The 22,368-nt window shown below is 41.6% G+C and overlaps 1 pseudogene across 1 annotated transcript; it reads right to left on the reverse strand.

The window, feature by feature from the left end:
- Positions 1-20,684: 20,684 nt before the first annotated feature.
- Positions 20,685-21,444, reverse strand: LOC308494891 (UPF0575 protein C19orf67-like; annotated as a pseudogene). Its single transcript has one exon. The product of its transcript is annotated as a UPF0575 protein C19orf67-like (transcript).
- Between the last annotated feature and the right edge of the window lie 924 nt (positions 21,445-22,368).

Consider the following 22,368-nt stretch of genomic DNA (forward strand, 5'->3'; position numbering starts at 1 on the left):
GTTTACGGTGGCCAAGACACAGAAACAACCAAAATGTCCTTCGAGAGATGAATGGATAAAGATGTTGTGGTATATAGAGACAATGGAATACTATTCGGCAGTAAGAAAAGATGATATAAGAACATTTGTGACAACATGTATGGATCTTGAGAGTTTAATGCTAAGCGAAATAAGTCAGACAGAGAAAGCAGAGAACCCTATGACTTCACTGATATGTGGTATATAAACCAAAAACAACAAAAGAACAAGACAAACAAATGAGAAACAAAAACTCATAGACACAGACAATAATTTAGTGGTTACCAGAGAGTAAGGGGGTTGGGGGGATGGAGATGAGGGTAAGGGGGATCAAATATATGGTGATGGAAGGAGAACTGACTCTGGGTGGTGAACACACAATGGGATTTATAGATGATGTAATACAGAATTGTACACCTGAAACCTATGTAATTTTACTAACAATTGTCACCTCAATAAATTAAAATAAAGATTTATTGGGGAACAGACACACTTCCAGTGCTCTGTATTACCCAAACAAGCTGATTTTCTCTGAGTACTAGGAATCCAATAAACATAGGACGTGTCTGTGCTTTTCAGCCTGTTTATTCCAGTTGGAATCATGGTCTGCAAAGACCTGTCTCCTCTGCCTTCTTTCATTCCTTCCTTCTTTCCTTCCTTCCTTCCTTCCTTGCTATCAAACTCTAAGCATAAGGCTTCTCACTCTTCTGGCTTTCGAGATCGAATACTCCTGAGGTCAGGGTAAACTCCAGATTTAAAAAGTTTGTGTGTGTGTGTGTGTGTGTGTGTGTGTGTGTGTGTGTGTGTGCGTTGGCTGGGGCTGCCACTGGCTGCCACCATTTGCAAGAGGATGATAAATTTCAGTAACACCGGTCTTTATGGGAGTAAGTTAACTTGTGGTAGAGCAAAGTGGCAGAAACTGGACAAGCTTCCCGACCTTTTGACTCCCACTCCACTGCTATTTCCATTGTTACCAGCAGCCTCACCCACTGATATACATGTTTTGGCACTTTGATGTAAACCAATGCTTCTCAAGCCATATTCTTCAGAAAACTAACCAGGCATTAATAAATGATCCTTAGTCAACTAAGTTTGAAAAATGTTGCATAATCTATGTTCCTTTGGAGATTTGCAGTGTATGTGTATGTTATCATTTTAAAGGCTCTGAGATTTCTGGTAAAGAACCCTGCTCAATTGTATTTAACTCAAAAATGTCCAACTTTGAATATGGATTTTTTTATGCAATTGAATGCCTATTAACATCTTGCAGTACGGTTCCATAGTGTATAATTTGGGAAACACTAGTAAAATCAATCAGGAACACATGAATTAAACTGTACTTACTATGCTTTGGGCACTGGTTAAGAAAATACAATTGGCACTGAAATCCAACCCTTCTGGTTTCTTGGCTAGTTCACGCTCTCCCCATTCATACATCACATGCTTTCCCCATGGCCTTTTTTTCTTCTGGTTGCTGTTGCTCAAGATCTCTCTAACTACTCTTTTGAGACAACAGCTTTGCTAATGTAAGGCAATACCGTGTTTCCCCGAAAATAAGACCAGATCTTATATTAATTTTTGCTCCAAAAGATGCATCAGGGCTTGTGTTCAGGAGATGTCATCCTGAAAAATCATGCTAGGGCTTATTTTCCAGTTAGATCTTATTTTCACGGAAACATGGGCGTTCTCAAAGTGGTCCCTGGATTAGTTGCATCAGCATCACCTGGGAACTTGTGAGAAATGCAAATTCTTGGGCCCCACTCACTTCAGACCTACTGAATCAGAAACTCTGGGGCAGGGCCCAGCAATCTGTGTTTTAATAATCCTCCAAGGCATTCTGATGCACACTCAGGTTTGAGAATCACTGATCTTCTGAGGCAAGGCTTTAAATTACTTTTGCTACATCTGCTATTATTTCATCTTTCCTCTTATCAGTCAGAAAAAAAGCGAAGATAAAGTAAGTTACATCCCAGGGACATGTGCCTTCATAATAGTCCCCTCCCTGACCCTCCCCTAGATCAAAAGATCAAAAGACTGTTCCTTAGGCAAACAAATTACTCATTCCCTCCTTTGATATATTCAGTTTAGGATGAAAAGCTTTGCATGAAATATGTAAAGATTATCCTCTAGCCAGCCTATCCACCCCAAGCAGCTTGCCCCAAGTCATTGTAAAGTTGAAACTTCTTAAAGGTACCAGACATTTTTGTCTCTGAACAATAAGCACATTTTAACACCCCCAGGTTTAATAAGATGAAACAGTGAGTTCTTCACAATCCTATTGATAAATAGGGTAACAAATATATTGATCAATTGAACAAATATACTGATCAATAGGGTAACAAATATCTACTGAGTGCCTATCAATAGGGTAACAAATATCTACTGAGTGCCTATTTAATGCAAAGCACTGTGCTTCATGCTCTGGAGTTTCTGGAGAGAACATAGTGTGGGCCCCTTGCACTCTGGGATGTTACAATGTAGTTTGAGAGAGACAACTATCATATCAGAAACTGTCCAACATTATCAAGTAGTGACCAGAAAGTGCCAAAACAATGCTATTAAGCAATATATCTAGACTGGAAAGACATATTGTCCAAGGCACATTAAGTTGAGAAGCAGAAAGCATGGATTACAGTTCTCCCTCTCCCACACAATAGCTCTGTAACCTTGGGCAAGTCACAGCCTCTATGGGTTTTAATTGACATTCTGTAAATTAAGAGTAATAATACCATACACGCCCAAAGTCAGGGGATGGAAACAGATGCACTCTTGAGGTAGTTTTCAGTCTAAGACCTATGATTCTAGGAGGTCTCAAACTGAAAAGTTTGCAGGTATAAAGCAGGTGTGAAATCAGCAATGGTCCTAGAGAGTACATGCTTCAATCCAGGGTCGCCAGGTCTTTTGATTTTTCTATATAAACAGAACTACATATTTTATGTGAAATCTGCCTGTTACAATTTTTGCAGCTAATTCTCATTTTTTCTTTTTCAGTTTGGCCAAACAAAATGTGTCTGTGAGCCAGATGTGGCTTGTTATACTGCTAATTGGTAACCTCAGGACTAAACAGGCCACTTAAGTCTTCATACGGAAGGTGGAACTGTGGGGATTTTTGCTGAGATTGAAATGAAATGACATTATCAGTTTAATTATTAATATATCTCACTTCAAACAGAGTCGATATTTTTTTTTCTCCCCGTCTTTGTTTAGTGTTACACAGGCATGGCTGCAATCAATTATAGACCACTTAGATCCCTCTTCCTTAAAGCTTCCCCTGACCACCCCATCCCCAAGTGTTCTCTCTCTCTCCTTTGAGTTCCCACAACAATTACTTTTCATGCAATTCATTTGGCAATTAATCACACAGAGCCTTGTGGCATCTTTTCTATTGTGGTCTTGAACTGCTGTTTCAACATGTTATAATTATTTAAACTCCCAAATGTTTGCATCTTCTCTTCCCTCTAAGTTAGTAAGCTCTTTGAGAATAGAGGCCAGATCCTACTCCTTACAGTGCCTGGCACAGAGTGTAAAATCAATGTGTTTTGAATTTACATTCAAAGGAGAGTAGTAGAGAGGGGTTGTGTACCTAAGGGTAACTCTTAGCTGGTTTTTCAATTTCATCCTCTCCAGTACAGTCTGTGCCCTGTATTATATGTAAATTTATAAATTTCTATTTAATAACAGTAGTTTCAAGAAAGTAAAAAGATAACATGCAGAATGAGAGAAAATATTTGCAAGCATATATCTGACAAGAGACTTATATCCAGATTATAATAAATTATTACAACTCAATAATAAAAAGAGAGCCTAATAATATTTATGTTAAGTTTTGTTTTCCAATTATAGTTGACATTCAATATTATTTTATATTAGTTTCAAATGTACACACCATACTGGTTAGACGTTGATATAATTTATGAAGTGATCCCCCTGATAAGTCTAGTACCCATCTGACACTACACATAGCTATTACAGTATTATTGACTGTATTCCCCATGCTGTATTTTATATCCCCATGACTATTTTGTAACTACCAATTTGTACTTCTTCATCCCATTACCTTATTCACCCAGTCCCCCAAATCCCCTCCTATCTCTAACCACCAGTTTGCTCCCTGTGTCTATGAGCCTGTTTATGAGTCTGTTTCTGGGGATTTTTTTCGTTTGTTTGTTTGTTTAAATTTTATTGTGTAACTGTGTTTTTTCCAGGACCCACCAGCTCCAAGTCAAGTCACTGTCCTTCAATCTAGTTGTGGAGGGCGCAGCTCGGCTCCAAATCCAATCTCCATTTTCAATCTAGTTGCAGGGGGCACAGCCCACCATCCCATGTGGGAATTGAACCAGCAACCTTGTCACCAAGAGCACGTACTCTAACCAATGAAGCTAACCAGCTGCCCCATTTCTAGGTTTTTTGTTTGTTTATTTTGTTCTTTAGATTCCACATGTAAGTGAAATCATATGGTATTTGAGACAGCCTAATTTTAAAATGGGAAAGGATTTGAATGGTCATTTCTTTAAAGAAGGCATAAGAATGGCCAATAAGCACATGAAAAGGTGTTCAACATCATTAGACATAAGGGAGAACTGCGAATCAAAATCATGGATACAATTTCACACCTCTAGGACGGCTATAATAAAAAACACAGTAATACCAAGTATTGATAAAGATGTGGAGACATTGGAACTCTCATTCCCACTACTGGTGCAGCTACTGTTGGAAAACAGTTCAGCAGTTCCTTAAATCATTAAACGTAGAGTTACCATGCGATTCAGCAATTTTACTCCTGGTATATACCCAAGAGATTTGAAAACATATCTTCCACAAAATTTGTAAATGAATGTTTATAGAAGCATTGTTCATAAAAGCCCAAAGGCTGAAAACAACCCAAATGTCAATCAAGTAATGAATAAACAGAATCTGGTATATCCATACAATGGAATATTATTCAGCATTAAAAATGGAGAGAACTGACTCTGGGTGGTGAACGCACAATGTGATATACAGATGATGTATTACAGAATTATACACCTAAAATCTATGTAACTTTAATAACAATTGTCACCCCAATAAACTTTAATTTAAAAAAAATGAATAAAGTGCTGATACACCCTACAACAAGGATGAACCTTGAACACGTTATGTCAAGTGAGAGAAGATAGTCACAAAAGACCACCCATTGTGAGTCCATTTATATGAAATGTCCAAAAGAGGCAAATCTGTAGAAAGTGTTTACCTGGGGCTGAGGAAATGAGGCAGGGATAAGAATGTCTGCTAAACAGGGTTCCTTTTTGGGGTGATAAAAATGTTATAAAATTACATTGTGGTGATGATTGCACAACTCTGTGACTATATTAAAAGCCATTGCACTGTACACTTTAAGTGGGTGAATTTTATGATTTTATAGTATGTGAGTAATGTCTCAATAAAGTTAAAATAAAAATAATAATAGTAGCTAATATTTGTATAGCTCCTACTATGTGACACTCTTTCAGGTACTCTGATATAACAACTCATTTAATGCTCACAAAACCCCTAGGAAGAAGGCACTTTTGCTGTCCCTATTTGACCAATGTGGAAATAGAGTTACACAAACATTGATTAAACCAAAGTCTCACAGTGGTACGTAGTGGAGGTGGGCTTCTAGTCCAGGCCATCTGTATCTAGAGTAGGGGTGTGGAAACTGCGGCCCGCAGGCCAACTCTAGCCCATGATCCATTGTTAATTGGCCTGCAGCAAATTCCAAAAATATATTTAGTTTACTTAAATAAAGCAGGTGAGGCAATACATACTTCACCTTGAGTGAGTGGCTCGGCTGTTTGTGTATTTTACCGCATATGGCCCTTGGTGAAAAACGTTGAAAAAAGTTTGGACATTCCTGATCTAGAGTGTTATATTCTTCAATGCAGTGCTATATTGCACCTAGTCAACACTTGCCATTTCTCCCTAATTCTGCTGGAGCTATGATGGAGAGAATATGCACAGGCTTGGGCTACACTAGGAGTGAGTATGGGGAAAATTAATTGGCAAATAAAATGGAAGAGACTACAGGAGCAAGAGGAATAGATTTATAGACATTCCGGCTCCACAGTAATTTTGCAACTCTTTCTTCGGCCCATCACAGGAAGAGGGTTCACCTTGTATCTACTATGTGAGGGATTGTGTCCAATGGCTATATGGACTTGATGGTGGTGGTGTTGGGGTAGTCCTGAAAGGATTTTACAGTGATTGAGGGGGCCATATCTGTTGCTTTCTGGAGGATGGTGCTCCAGTTCATGAATGGAATGGAGATGACTCACATTTTCCTCTTGATTCCTAGGAGTTAATGGAGTTATCCTATCTGCCTGGATCCTCTCGATATCCAAGTTTTGGAAGATATCTAGGTTCATTCATTTAAGTTCAAGTATCTGTTAAGCTGAAAGCAAGGGGATACAGAAACACAAAATTGATAATGCCAACCATTTAGTGAATGTTTACCATGTGCTATGCTTTTCATGTACTGATTTATTTAAACTTGAAAGCATGCTTATAGGTAAGTACTATTATTATTATCCCCATTTTACAGAAGAGGAAGCAGGCTCGGGTAGATTGAGATCATGCAACAACTAAGAACAGAGTCAAGATTCAAACCCAAGTTTCTCAGACTCTAGTCCTTTTCCCATTATATTATAGTGACTCCAGCAAATATTTAATGAGCCCATACTTGTACAAGGCACTATAGGGGAGAAGGTAACACAAGTGTCCTGTCCTCAAAACACTTATAAACCAGCTGGAGAGATAAAATATAAGCACAGGAAAAGTTAAATAATGCTATAATAATAATGTAATCAAAACATAATATAGAGGTATATTGTATATACAAGTATGCTATATATACGAGTATATAGTAACACAACATCATAAGAGATGATGATGTCTACTATTTAGTAACATTTACAATTTGACAGGCTACGTTCTAAAGTCTTTACAAGGATTATCTCATTTATTCCACTTTACAGGTGAGGAAACTGAGGCAAAAGGAGGTGAAATAATTGGCCCAACACCATACATCTTATAAATAGTAGTCAGAACTCAAACCCAGGCAGTATCCCTCAAAGCATATCCTAATATTACATTGTATTTCCATGATATGTATGGCACTATAATAAGGGTATTAAAAATGCCATGGGAGCCCAAAGGAGAAGGCTATTAATTCCATCTGGGACAATCAGGAGAGGTTTCCCACAGGATGCAATAGTCATGCAGGGTCTTAAGAGGAGGGTAGGAATTTACTGACAAGATAAGAGGAATAAGAGTGTTCTGAGCAGAGGGAACAGCATGTGCATGATTTTCTGCAAAGGCTTAGTTTATCTGAGGAATGTTGAAAAATTCAGTATGACTGGAGTCTAGAGAATGTCAGGATTGTGAAGAGGTGGGGAGAAGCGGTGAAAGTTGAAGATGAGACTGGAGTAGGCTGTGTAAGCAGAGAGTAAAAGGCCTTAGCACAGTAGAAGAATTAATAAAAATGAGTTCAACTATGAGCTCGTTGTCTACTGTGAAATTCACCTCATTTTTTATTTATCCCTGATTTTTAAAAGGGTTCCCTTTCTTTCTTCAAGCTTGGGAAATGAGTATTGCTAAACAAGGATAAGAGTTCTTCTGGGGAGAAGAGTTTGAAGGGTGTGCTCTTTGGAAAGCAGATGGGCCATGGTGCAAAGGAAGATTGTAATGGGGAAGTCTCCTGGAAGGAAGAGTTTCATACATTTAATTGAAAGGGTGACAGATACCCTTCTCCAGTATACCATTAGGTTGAGTGCAAGCATAAGTTGCTCAACACTCACTCAGACTATATTTACACACACATTCTCACACACACACACACACACACACACACACACACACACACACTGGGAAGAGGGATGATTCTGAAATCAGGGGTAAGAAGCTACTGGTTGGCTTGTTTCAAGAATTTCTCATCCTAGATATGTCTCCTTAGTCGTCCCTTCATCCATGGGTCTGGGAACTCCTTTGGTTCCTTTGCAACTACGTTGTGCCAATCTAAGGAAGTTCTAATGTATGCTATAGGCAATGGACCACTGTAGAAGTTTATAAGCAGGAAAGAATTAGGAGGTTCAGTCTTAAGGTAGATTGAAACCAGAACTAGAGGGAGGAAGAGACTAACTAGAAGCAGGAAGTCTAGTCCAGATGAGAGAGTGTATGGAACTTAACAAACTGGCCCTGTCAGTGGGAGTCAGGAGAAGGGCCTTGATTCAGGAGAATCTTCTGAGGCAGACTCTCAGCAACTTGGTGACCAGTTAACTATAGAAGAATATAGTGAAGGAGAGGGGACTCTAAGAGATAGCCAGCTAATTTCACAAACTAATTACTAGCAGGAGGTTTGTTTACAACACTTGTCTACTTTCAGTGTTGTCTTCTAATGCTAGTGAGATTGCCTTCGCTGTCTAACTGGGTTGATAAACCAAAACCAGCTATGGGTTATACCCTTTGTTGTGGAGGGTGGCCTGCGGGGTCTCAGCTCCCGCTCCCCACATAAGAACGCAGGACATGGTGAGGCCAAAAAGGAACACCTAGGGAGCCATAGGTAAGGGAGTCATACCACTATATTCTCACTGGCAGCTGGGCTGGAGAAAAAAGAAGCAGGAGCCACACGATCCGCAACCCACCATCCACTTCTCTCTGCCAACCAACCCCATTTGCTAGCTGCAATCTGCTGTGCTAACTGCAATCCGTGCTTCCTACCTCAGCCACCATCTTCTGCTAGCCCCCATTTGCTGCTAGTGTAGCCACAGCAGTTACATTAGTGGCCATTGGCTCACTGATTACAGCTGACGGCCAACAAGCTACAGCTGATGGCCATCCAATCACAGTTGATGGCCATATACTACCCTAAGCCAGCACCTTTCCACGTGAGACCCAGAGCCCGGAAACTGCACTCCTGGCTCTGTCCCCACATTCCACCCCTACAGGGTCTTGCCTCACAATCTATGCGACAAGCGTCTTCCGCGAGGGACCCTGTGCAAGGAGCCTGGAGGTGAATGCAATATCCTAGACACAGCCAGCCTCTCGACACAGCCAGGGTTTCTCAGGGCACTGCCACTCTCTCTGGGCACAGCCAGACTTCCTGGGCACAGCCAGGGCTCTCAGGGCACTGCCACTCTCTCTGGGCACAGCCAGACTTCCTGGACTCAGCCAGGGCTTTCAGGGCGCTGCCACTCTCTCTGGGCCTCTCAGGGTACCGCCAGGATTTCTCACATTTTCTCCACGGCGGCCGGTCAAGACACCAAAGCAAACATCCGCCAGTTCCACTACATGGTGGTATGTTCCCAAGCAAACAGTCAAGTGGTCCATTAAATTAGGGATGGAAGGCAATTCCCCATAGTCCATAGTCATTCGCCAGGGCTGTCCTGGGGGTGAGGGACTACCTTGCCCTCACCCACATCTCCCACGGAGGACTCAGCAAGTGTTTCCTCCTGGGACTACAAGTCCTGCATCCGGGCTGCCTCAGCAAGAACTTCCCAGCCCACAGGGCTGCAACGACCTTTGCTTTCTATGGCCTCTGCTGGTTGGGGAACTGTGGGGACAGAACCCCAGAAAGCAGTTTCCAGGCTCTCGGCCTCACATAGAAAGGTGCTGGCTCAGGTAGTAAATGGCCATCAACTGTGATTGGATGGCCATCAGCTGTGGCTTGCTGGCCGTCAGCTGTAACCAGTGAGCCATTGGCCACTAATATAACTGCTGTGGCTACGCTAGCGGAAAAGAATGGGAGCTAGCAAGAAGATGGTGGCTGGCAAGTGCGGACTGCTGTTAGGACGGCGGATTGCACATTATGTAGATCCTGCTTCCTGTGTCTCCAGCCCAGCCACCAGCGAGAATATATTGGTTTGATTCCCCTATTTATGGCTCCGTGGGTGTTCCTTTTTGGCCTCACCATGTCCTGCGTTCTTATGTGGGGAGCGGGAGCTGAGACCCCGCCTGATGTCCCGCATGACACGAACCATCCTGGTCTTCCCACCCCTCCACAGGGGTCCAGCTCTCCAGCAGCTGCTCCTCCTGGTCTTCCTGAGACTGAGCTTTCATATGCACAAACTGCTCCACTGCCCTTTGGAGAGCTTTGGCCGGCACCGTTCCCTGCTCGCTGCGCCATGTGTCATGCAGGGCAGCAGGCGGGGTCTCTGCACCTGCTCCCCACATAAGAATGCAGGACATGGTGAGGCCAAAAAGGAATACCCACGGAGCCATAGGTGGGGAGGTCATGCCACTATATTCTCGCTGGTGGCTGGGTTGGAGACACAGGAAGCAGGAGCCACATGATCCACAACCTGCTGTCCACTTCTCTCTGCCAACCAACCCCATTTGCTAGCTGCAATCTGCTGTGCTAACTGCAATCCGCGCTTGCTACCTCAGCCACCATCTTCTTGCTAGCCCCCATTTTTCTGCTAGCATAGCCACAGCAGTTATATTAGTGGCCAATGGTTCACTGATTACAGCTGACAGCCAACAAGCCACAGCTGATGGCCATCCAATCACAGTTGATGGCCATTTACTACCTAAGCCAGAACCTTTCCATGTGAGGCCGAGAGCCTGGAAACTTCACTCCTGGCTCTGTCACCACACCCTTCCTCCTTATTTTTTTTCTATTTTTTCTTCATTTAGTCTAACACTCAACTTCATGGTACTCCCCTGCCTCTTTTGTAGTTTCTTTTCTGCTCTTTTAACAAAAGGAATATGAGAGTCTGAAAGTGTCTTTTCCCCAGCCCTCATATATGTCTCCCAGATCCTGGCAGCCTTTGTTTCTTGTTGTTGATGGTGGTACTTTGGTTGCTGTTTCTTCTCTTTACAATTGGGACACTGCTTACCCACACTCTGTTTAATAAATTCATCATGACTCACTGTGCTCTTTCTTCCCAGACATGTACATAATTACCTTGTGTTTGTATGTGTGGTTTGTTTCTTCTCTCTATGTTTTTTTTTTCCACATGGCCCTCTGAATTTTTGCTGCGATATTTAAAAACAAAGAGAGAATTCTGACCAAACCATAAGCTTGGAGTGTGAATAAACAATTCTTAACAAATATTTTTAAAAGTACTATCATAACATAGAGGAGCCATGGATTCAGACCTGAATCAGATTAATCTTCCTAAAGCATGTCTCTGATTATGTTATTGTCCTACTCCAAAATCTTTCATTGTTCCCTCAGGTTGGTGGGGAAAAAGTTCAAATTTCTAAACCTTGTATGTTCTGTCCCAACATCATTTTGCAACCTGAACTCCTACTACTCTCCTACAGGTAGCTATACTTTCCCATGTTTGCACCTTTAGTCATATTATTCATTCTAGCTTTCTCACACTGCCCCATTCCCATCTGTTGAAATGCCAACTGTTTCTTTGTGCCTGGAAGTCCTGATGATGGTAAGGAATCAGACCTGGCTTTCAAGTTCAGATTTACTCCTTACTGACTGACTGATCTTGGGCAAGTCATTCCCACTCACTGAGACTCAGGTTCCTTATCTGTAAATGCAGACCATGATTAAGGTATTCTCAGAGATGGAGTGAGGAATAAATTATATGACATACATAGATACATCTAACACAGTGTCTGTAACGTAGTAGATGCCCAATAAATTATTGAGTGGATAAATTTCAGGGGGTTCACAGTGAATTTCAGAGGCCATCCATGCATTTCAGATTAGAAATCCTTGAATTTTAATTCATCAGTATTGGGAAATCTAGCTAAATGAAACCAAATAGTTTTGCTTTCTTATTTACCACTGCTTTCTTCATCCCTCAAGAGTATGCTTGTGTGTACACATGTGCGCACATGTTCACATGCGTGTTGTGGGGGTGGGTATTTACTTCAGCAACTACATTTCACAGGGAATTGAGAAAACAAGACTTGTTTTTAAAATAGGTAAAGTCAGATGCCAGGGAAGTTGAGACACTCTCAGGAAGGCCCTGAATGGACCCAGAGAAGAAAAAGAGAACTGCACAGAAAGCCATGATGGTCTGCAATGTCCTCTAGTTCTGAAGTCACAACTTGTCACTGAGAGAAAATGTAGTCTCTTGAATGAAGATGCTAGCCTGACAGAAGACTTCCATAACTTACAATTTAAAGGAACACTAAAAGAACAGCTGAAAACAGATCCTTTTTTGTCCCTCATGGGGAATTATAATATCAGATGAAAATCAGAATCTCACCAAACCATTTACTAAGAGTGTAGGCCATGTAAAGACTCTCCCTAAAAGCTATCATAGAAAGGGAAAGCAATCAAGAATGGAACACTAGAGAGCAATTCAAAGGTGCAGTGAAAAGGGGATGGGAGTGGTATGATACAGAATATTGTGAAAGAGCAAGATATTGTGGAAGAGAAAACCAGGGAGGGGCCTCAAAACATCAAAGTGGTGAGCACAGTGAGGGGAACAGACAGCCAGAGTGAGCAAGGTATGGGGAGAAGAAGCTGTGCTTGCTGTTAGGAGAGGTCTACCCTCCACCAGATTGACAGAGCCAGAAGTGGAGGGCAACAACTGCCATTTTAGTGTCTCTCAGGACCACTCAAATGTATCTTCCCAGAGAATGATTCACAAATGGGAATTGGATAGCTCCCAGGGCACACCTAGTTGGCAGTTGATTGACAATTGTCGACATAATCATACCCACGATGGGGTCTCCATAAGTAGTTATTACTAATGGAAGTGGAATTGCCTGGGGGAACTATAATCGCTCTAATCAGTAGTACTATTCAATAAATTCAACATAATATTGAACGACCTGGTATCTGTTTTGTGCTGTGCTAGCTCATATAGGATCATTCACTCATTTATTGAGCACCTACTGTGGCCAGGCACTGTTGTGGATTTTAGGAATATAACAGTGACCAAAACAGACAAAAATCCCTGCCCTCTTGGAGTTTACATAACTAATAAGTTCAAAGAAGAATAAAGCAAACTAACTGCTACCGAACGTCTCTTATATGTCACGTACCTTACATACATTATCACAGTTAATCCATACAACAACAACCTATGGGAAAGTTATTATCACCATTTTACAGAAGATGAAACTAAGGCTCTCAAACAGATTAAAAACCAGACCAAGGTTATACACAGCAAGGTAGTGGCAGAACTGATATTTGAAGCCATCCACATCTGTCTCATTCCAAAATCCATGGATTTCTCCTCTTTAACTTTTTGGCCTTCCAAAGACCCTTAGGGTCAATTGATCGCCATCAAGATTTAACTTTGGGAGATTGTTGCCTAATGGCCACTCATAAAGGCCACTCATAAGTGGCCACTCATACATGGCCACTCATAAATGCCACTCACTCAATGTTCAGTGAGTGAGAGTCAGACCCCGGAAGTATAGAGGTGATAAGACATAATCTTTACCTTTCACTTTTTTACTGAGTAGGTGGGGAGGCAGTCTCCAGAGTCCTTAACAGCCCAGGTTCTGGGGAAGGATTCAGTGGCTTCAAATCCCAGATTTACCTCTGCCTCTTACTACCTGCATAACCTTGGGGAAGTTACTTAATTTCTCTGTGTCTTAGTTTTTGCACCTGTAAAATGGGGATAATGAAATCTGTCTCGTGCTGGGGGAGGATTATTGGAATTGAGGAAGATAATAGCAAGCACTTATGTACTGTTTATTGGGTGCCAGGCACTTTTCATATACATTAGTACATAATTTCATGTTGAACAGCAGTTCTCAAAGTGTGGCTCAGGGACCCCTGGAGGTCTGTGAGGTCAAAACGATGGAAAGAGAACTGACTCTGGGTGGTGAAAACACAATGTGATGTATAGATGATGTGTTACAGAATTGTACACCTGAAATCTATGCAACCTTATTAACAGTTGTCACCCCAATAAACTTTAATTACAAAAAATATTAAGGCCTGTCTGCTTTTTTTCACTTTCATACTCTCAGTGTATAGTGGAGTTTTCCAGAGGCTGCATGATGTGTGATAGTGCAATAGATTGAATGCAGAAGCAGATAAGCTAATCCAGCTATCTCCCATTAATCCAGATATTTAAAAGATTCACAAAATGGAAAACAATGCTATTCGTCTCACAACATTTTTTTTTCTTGGTTTTGGAAAACATAATAATTTCTCATCAAAAAGATGACATTTATATTAAAATATGTACGGGGTTTGATACTATTTTAATAAATTGATAAATAAGGGGAGACGTCATCAAAATGGTGGCGTGAGGTGAGCCTCTGTAAAGCTCCCCTGGAATTTACAACTAATCGAACAACAATAACTCCACAAAGGACTCACTGCAGAGCAGACAGGCAAGACAAAGAGGTCCAATACTAATTCACCTAAAGTTGGGAGAATTGCGCCAGAGGGGGAGGAGGGAAGGGAGAAGTATGGAGACGGAGCTGCACCGGCGCAGGACGCAGACCTAGCTCAGTGCTCCGAGCTTGCTGCATCCCAGAACTACCGCATCTGTGGTAGAGGGAAGAATTCGGACTGCTAGGGCTCCGCTCATGGCCCACAGGGCTGAGGGGGCAGCATATAATACGGCCGAACCCAACGCTCACAGCAGAGACCTTGGAGAAAAGACTGAGGGAAGAAGGCTGAAAACAGTGGTTTAAGCCCTCACTGCTGAGCAGAGAACGGAAGCCTTAGGCACTGAGAATAGCCGCCCCCTCCCGACCTCCCAGAGCTCGCACCGCCCAGACCTGCCTGGTGCTAGAAGTGATAAAGTAGCAGTGTCAGATCAAAAGAACAGAATATTTGCTGTTCTGAGAACTGTGGACCACAGACACAGATTCGCAGTCCAACTAGTTCCGGTAAAAAGGAGGGAGCTGTGGAAGCAGGACTGGCAGTGGTGGTGGTAGCCACCATTGCTCTGGGCCACCTCTCACAACTCACCCTTCCCCAGGCCCCACCTATCTGGGCAGATCCCTGCAGGAGTAAACAGAACTGATGAAACATACGGGCTCTGAATCTGATGCAGGAAGAGCTTTGGAACTTCAAAAGCTCTCTGCATACCCACTGGGACACTGCGCCCTGTGACCCAGGCGAACTAATAACAGAGGAGAAGCCCGTCTCCCAGGGAATCCCCCCATTGTGTGAGAAGCTAGAATAGTGCAGGGAAAACATAGCACTACTGTGTGAGAGAGGGAAAAAAAGGCTGCAGTCGGAGAGAAAATAAAACATTCTACCAACAAGTACTGGAAAACAAAAGAAAGACCTCTTCCTATCAACCTGTTGCAGAAGCCACTCCTGTACATGTCTAGGAAAAGAAATAATAAATCAGTAATTGCCATGAATAACCAAGGCAACAAGACAGCTCAGAAAGAAAGTGAAAAGTCTCCAGAAAATGAACTTAAAGATATGGAAATATGTGACTTAAATGACAGAGAATTCAAGATTGCAGTTCTGAAAAAATTCAACAAGATGCAAGAAAACACAAAAACGCAGTTTAATGAACTCAGAAACACAATCAAAGAACAACGTGAGCATTTTACGAAAGAGACTGAAATTTTTAAAAAGAACCAAATAGAATTTCTGGAGATTAAGAACTCAATAGAAGAAATTAAGAATGACACAACCAGCTTAGGTAGTAGAGCTGACCAGATGGAGGAAAAAATCAGTGACATCGAAGATAGAAACCTGGAAATGACACAGATGGAAGAAGAAAGAGACTTGAGACTTAAAAGAAATGAAAGAACTCTACAAGAACTTTCTGACTCCATCAGAAAGAGCAATATAAGAATAATGGGCTTATATACCACACGTTAGTGAAATCATATGGTTCTCTGCTTTTTCTGTCTGACTTATTTCACGTAGCATTATACTCTCAAGATCCATCCATGTTATCACAAATGTTCCTATATCATCTTTCTTTAATGCCGAATAGTATTCCATTGTGTATATGTACCACAACTTCTTTATCCATTCATCTATCGAAAGACATTTTGGTTGTTTCCATGTCTTGGCCACCGTAAACAAAGCTGCAATGAACATTGGAGTACACGTGTCTTTATGTATAAATGTTTTCAGATTTTTGGGGTAGATACCCAGGATATTGATTGCTGGGTCATATGGTCACCAGATGGTAAAGGGGGTGGGGGGAGGGAGATGAGGGTAAGGGGGATCAAATATATGGTGATGGAAGGAGAACTGACACTGGGTGGTGAACACACAATGGGATTTATAGATGAGGTAATACAGAATTGCACACCTGAAATCTATGTAATTTTACTAACAATTGTCACCCCAATAAATTTAAATAAATAAATAAATAAATAAATAAATAAATAAATAAATAAATAAAAACAAAGTAGGTGTGTATATCCTATATGGGCTGATGTAAAATACAGTTGTGTTGTATTGTTAAGTGAAAAAAAGCAAGGAGCAGAGAAATATGTGTATATGATTGTGTGTATATTAACTTATGCATTTTTGTGCACATAAAAGGAACTGAAAGGATATGTACCACAAATTATTGCCATGGTTACTTCCTACATGTGTGTGAGGAATAGACTTTTACTTTTACTTCACTCTTTTTCCTTTAGTTATAGTTTAAAAAATAATTTGTAGGCACTTCTTTTTAGAGTTAAATAATTTGAAATACATAGAAAAACAAATAGCCTTCTCCAATTTCACCCCTTTTCAAAAGGTAAGATAACCAACATTTACCAAGCATTTACTTGACCAGGAGCTGAGACAATAATGATGAGTGAGTAAGCTTTATTCCCCACCATAAGAAGCTCAAGATCTAATGGGAGAGACAGGCATAAATAAACACAGAGTGCTCTAAGAGATGTTCTCAAGGAGGTGAAGGAAGAGCTATCTTTCTTAGAGAAGCCTCATAGGGTTGCTGGGGCCTGAACAATGTAAAGTGTACCAAGTAGACAAGGGATGGAAAAGTATGATAGCAGGTAAAATGAGGAGTTTAATGAGGGACTGTGTACAACAGTGTAACCAAGGTTAAGAGAAATCAATAAAGGATGGTGAAGCACCCAGGGAGCCTTTGCCACCTTTAGACCTGAAAGACCAAAAGGAGGGAGAAATTACCAGAAAGAACTTAGAGAGTATTGCTGTAGCTATAGAAGATGGCTGCCAAAAAGGTCTGTGGCCTACGGTAGATCCTTCTAGAAGGACTCAACCAAACTGCTGACACTCCACAGAGATGAAGGCATAAGAGTAAATATCCAGACTTTCGTCTGCTTCTGATCTCCAATCCATTGGCCGTGCCTCCCACTGATGATGTCCAACAAGAATCAGGACAAAGAAGCCATTTAACATAGTCCATAGAGGTCAGTCTCTGGGGACACAGAAAGATAAGGGAGAAGGGTGAAAAGTGGATCTGCAGGGGATATATGGGAGCTCTCTGTGTGTTCCTCTCATTTTTTTTTCTGTGAACCTAAAACTGCTCTAAAAAATAAAGTCTAGTTTTCAAAAAAAAAAAAAAAAACATCATCTGGAGGGGTAAATTCAGAATATTCCACATAGATATTTTATGTAGAGAGAGTCCTATGGGTAAAGGAATAAAAACAAGAAATTATGAGGGGGTATTGTTGGGGAAGCAGAGAATAGTTTAGTGTGACTAAATTGTTGGGTTTACGGGGAGGACAAATGTGGAGTGTGACAGAGCACAGAAGATGTGAAAGTACTGACAAACTATGAGTTACAAATTTTTAGATTTGTAAACTGCCCGCCCATGGCTCAAAATTGTTCTGCAAATATCTTTTGTCTTGAGTTTGAATGTGAATATCTTTAGACAACTAAGCGAACTCCATATGTCCCACCACTTGCCGTTTTCTCCCGCCTATCCTACCTGACATTTTTTTTTTTTTAAGGAGGGCACAGCCCACAGTGGCCCACATGGGAACCAAGCCAGCAACTTTGGTGCCATCAGCACCATGCTCCAACCAACTGAGCTAACCGGCCACTCCTTTTTTTTTTCCTTTGTAATTTACTTGCTCCTGAAGACATTTCAGGGAAAAATCCATACTGAAGCTTCTCCAGGGGAGGGCAAAGCCTATGGGTTTGGAACCCATGTCAAATTAAGCGTTAAGAGAACTAAGCCATCAAGACTTGGAGAAAAGATGACTTAGAAGGACATGATGGCTTTCTTCATGCCAACCAAAAGCTAACATAGAGAAGAGGGAGTAGATATATCATTTTGTGTTGTCCCTTCATTCATTTGACAAATAATTGCTGTATGTCTTAGGTGCACCAGGCTCCGACAGAACTGTTCCAAATAGCAGAATTAGGATCAAGGGGTAATGGTCCAGATTTAGACCCAGGATTATGATTCTTAACCATTTTGAGCCTCAGATTCCTTTGAATATGATAAGAGTTATGGGCCCTCTCTGCTGGAATATGTACTTATATACATACACACAAATATACACATGCAATTTCAGGAGAGTCATAGACCGCTGAAGCCCATACACAGACTTCAGGCTAAGCATTCTTGGAGAATATAACATCCATACAATGGATGACTATGCAGCCATTAAAAATAATAACATAGATATCAAGTGAGAAAAAAGAAAGATACAAAACAGTGTTCATAGCTTTTTAAAAAAGGATTACACACAGACATATGTATGTATAATGCATATGCTACCTCTAGACAAATAAACAATAAACTAGTAAAAAGTGATTGCCTCTAGGAAGGGAACTTGGTGGCTGTGGACAGAGGGAATCTTTAGATTTTACTTTGAGGAAAATGAGATGTCTTGGGCTACTTTTAGCAAAGGAGTGACATGATCTGACTTATGTTTCCAAAGGATTTGTGCAAAAATTCTGGTTAAGAAAATAAAAAGAGGTTGGCTTAGAATATGATGGTAGCAGTGGGAGGTGCTGAAACATACTTTTCACTAGTTTCCCATTGAATATTTGGCATTTTGTATGATGTGTATTTAATACCTATTCAAAAATTATTATGTATTAGAAAATGACCCTTGGCAAATATCTTTCTAGGAATTAAATACTCCATTAATTTAAAAATACTCCATTAATTAAAAAGACTCCAAGTCCAGTTATGGAACATTTTGTTTCAGACTGTATGGAGCTTCCTAGAAGGCCTCATGCAAACACTAAATCCAAAACTGGGAATGTGATATTGAGGAGTCTTAGACTTTAAGGGGGTTGCTTTAGATGATAAGGATTATCAGTCCCCACCTGAAGATGCCAGGAGTCCAAGAACTCCTATTGCACTTATAATAATTCTTTATTTATGTGACTGATACTTATCAAGCACCTATTATGTGTCAGGCACTGTGTTGGGCACTGGAGATATAGCAATGACAAAATAAAATCCTTGCAGTACCGAAGCTTACATTCTAGTGGTGGAAATAAACAATGAACAAGCAAGCAGATATTAACATATCAGAAAATGAGAAGTCCTATGAAGAAAAATAAAGCAAGATAAAGTGATATGGAAGCATGCAAAGAGTCTCAATTTTTGAATAAGATGCTCAAGGAAATATCACTGGTAAGATGTCATTTGCACAGAGATCTGAGGGACACTAGCGAATAACCTGCACCTCAGTGAAAGAACATTCTAGTTAGAGGGAACAGCAAAGCCACACTGGGAGTTGTCTTGGTATGTCTGAGAAATAGCAAGGAGGCCATAGGGCTGGAGCTGAGTAATCAACGGGGTGAATGGTAGGAGTTGAGATCTAGAGGTAATGGGGAAGAAACCAGCACATGTAGAATCTTATAGGTCATTCTAAGGATGTTGGATTTTACTGTGAACAATACAAAAAGCCATGGGAGTGTTTTGAGCAGAAACATGACATGATTTGACATACATGTTTAACGGATTTTGCAATGATCCAAGTAAGAAATGATGCTGGCTTGGACTAAGTTGGTCACAATGGAGATGGAGAGAAGTGGTCAGATTCTAAATTTATTTTTAAGGATGCAGCTCACAATCTTGCTGATAAATTGGATGTGGGGTGTGAGAGGGAAGGGGGAATCAAAAGAGACTCCAAGTTTTGGTCTGAATATCTGGAAGAACGGATAAAGAAAGCTGTAGGAGAAGCATGTATAAGGAAAATGGTCATTTTGGTTTTGGACAATTTCAAGTCAAGATGCCCAATTAGACAGCTAAATGGTCAGAAAAATTTAGGAAAACCCAGTAAAGGATACTAAGAAAGAGTATACAGTGGAGTAGAAGGAGAACCAAGAATGTGTAGTGTCCCAGAAGCCAACTGAAAAAGGTTATTTCTAGGAGGGAGTGATCAACTGTGTCAAATACTGCAGTTTGGTCAAATAATATGTGAACAGAAAAGTGACCATTGGATTTAACACTGAGGAGATATCATTGCCCTTGACATGAATCATTTTGGTGGAGTGATGGGGGCAAAAGACTGATTGGAGAGGGTTCAAGAGGGAATGGGAAGAGAGAAATTGGAGCTAAAAAGATGAAACAACTCTTTGTAGAATTTTTGCTCTGAGGAAATAGAAATGCAACTGTAACTGACTTGACGAGAACAGTTTTGGTTTTTCTTTTTTCTTTCTTTCTTTTTTTTTTTTACTTTTAAGATGTGTACTTTTATTTTGATTGGGGGATGCGGTTTATTTTTAATGTGGGGATGGCCTTTCCTTGGTTTCCTGCTTGGCTTTCCACACTTTGATGGTCGTGATTCAGAGGCCCATATTGGCATCCTGCATAGGTGGGGGGCTTTGATTCAGGTAAGGGAACTCACTAATCCACATGGGAATCTTGCCCCTGGCCTCCGGGCTCTAAGGTGGTTTCCAGGTTCCAGCGCATCTTCTTATAGAGGTACGGGGGAAGCGGCTGGCAGTGTAGGCAGCAGGGGCACAGTATCTGAAGATGGACACCTCGTGGGAAGGACTGATGGAGAACCTCCCGCAGAAGAAACAGGAGATGCTTAGGGGGTCAGTTTCTTCCAGGTCCACGAACCCAAAGGAGGCATACATGAGCACCAGCTGTTCCAGGTGCAGGGTCAGCTGTTGAGAGATCTCTAACAGCCCCTTTCGGACCAGCTCCTGCAGAGCTCCATAGATGGGGGGCATGCTCCGTGCAGCTGCCTCCAGGTACAGGAAGTAAGGCTCACACATCTTTAAGAAGGTGGGCATAGCCTTCGCCAGCTATTCCTTCTGCACTTGGTCCCTGTAGATTAAGTAGCTTTGGAAATCATCTGCCTTTTTGAGCAGGTAGTGGAGCTATTTGGTGATGGGGCTGAACATGGTGTCCAAGGATAGGTGAGGAGGTATGGGCCCCAGGCCTGGGGCCAGAGGCTAGGGGTAGAAGTAGACGGGGAGGCCTCCAGCAGCTGCTCCTGGACATCCTCTTGCTGCGCCTTGGCTGGGTCCCCAGGTTGGCCAGGGGGCGTCGACCACGAGGGGTCTCCACAGGGCTGTGCTCCAGGTTCGAAGTTGTCTGGGGGCTGTTTCCCTAGGGCCCGGACGAGTGGCCCCACGAACCACTGCTCGGTAGCCATCCTGGGGGCTGGAGACCAGTTTTGGTTTTTCTTAACATTGGAGATGGTGGTTTGGTGAGAGAAAAATTGCTGATGTCACAGAGGAAGAAGAAAATGACTAGAGCAATAACCTTGATTAGGCCAAATGGGACAGAATCGAGTACACAAGTGGAGGAGTTCTCAGTGGAAGTACAAACAGTTCCTTCATAATGACAAGAGAGAAGGAAGGCAGGGTATGTGGATAACAGATACAAGTAGGTTTATAGATATGATGGTGGGAGTCTGCAGTTCTTCTCTTCTGACTGCTTCTGTTTTCTCAGTGAAATAGGAAGCAAGGTCAGCCACTGAGAAAGGATGGGGGAAGGGATGTTGGAAGTTTGAGGAGAGGGAATGTGTAAAACAGCCATCCAGAAGAGTTTGAGAATGACTGGATGGAGGAAATGTAGTGAAATTGGAGGGTAGCACTAAGGGCCTTCTTGAGGTTGGTGGTTGTGAATCTAAACTGACTAGCCAGCACAATTTTAAGGTTTTATTCTATTTCATTCAGCTGCTGGGGCAAGTTTGGAACAGACAGATAGTAATATTTAATCAAGATTAGGTGTCTGTCACTAAAATATGACAAGGGCAGAGAAAGGCAAGCGAGGCTAGGGTATATGCAAAAGAGTGAATTTGATGGACATAGAATCTAAGCTACAAAGAAGAAAGTGAGGACATTAAGAGGCTGAGGGACAGTACTCTACAGTTCAGCATATAATTGTTCTCGTTACTTTTGTCACATAAGAGCTAAAATATGTCTGTTCCTGTGAGCAAACAAGAGGGCACCAGTGACCTTGGAGCAGTGTTCTCATAACTGTATTCCTCAGAACCACTAGTCTCTCACCACCATCCTTATGAGTAAAGTACCAAAACTTAGAAAACCCCATGTCCCCCATCCCTTTTTTGGAG

Source organism: Rhinolophus hipposideros (genome assembly GCF_964194185.1).
Source record: "Rhinolophus hipposideros genome assembly, chromosome: X".
Taxonomy (NCBI): domain Eukaryota; kingdom Metazoa; phylum Chordata; class Mammalia; order Chiroptera; family Rhinolophidae; genus Rhinolophus; species Rhinolophus hipposideros.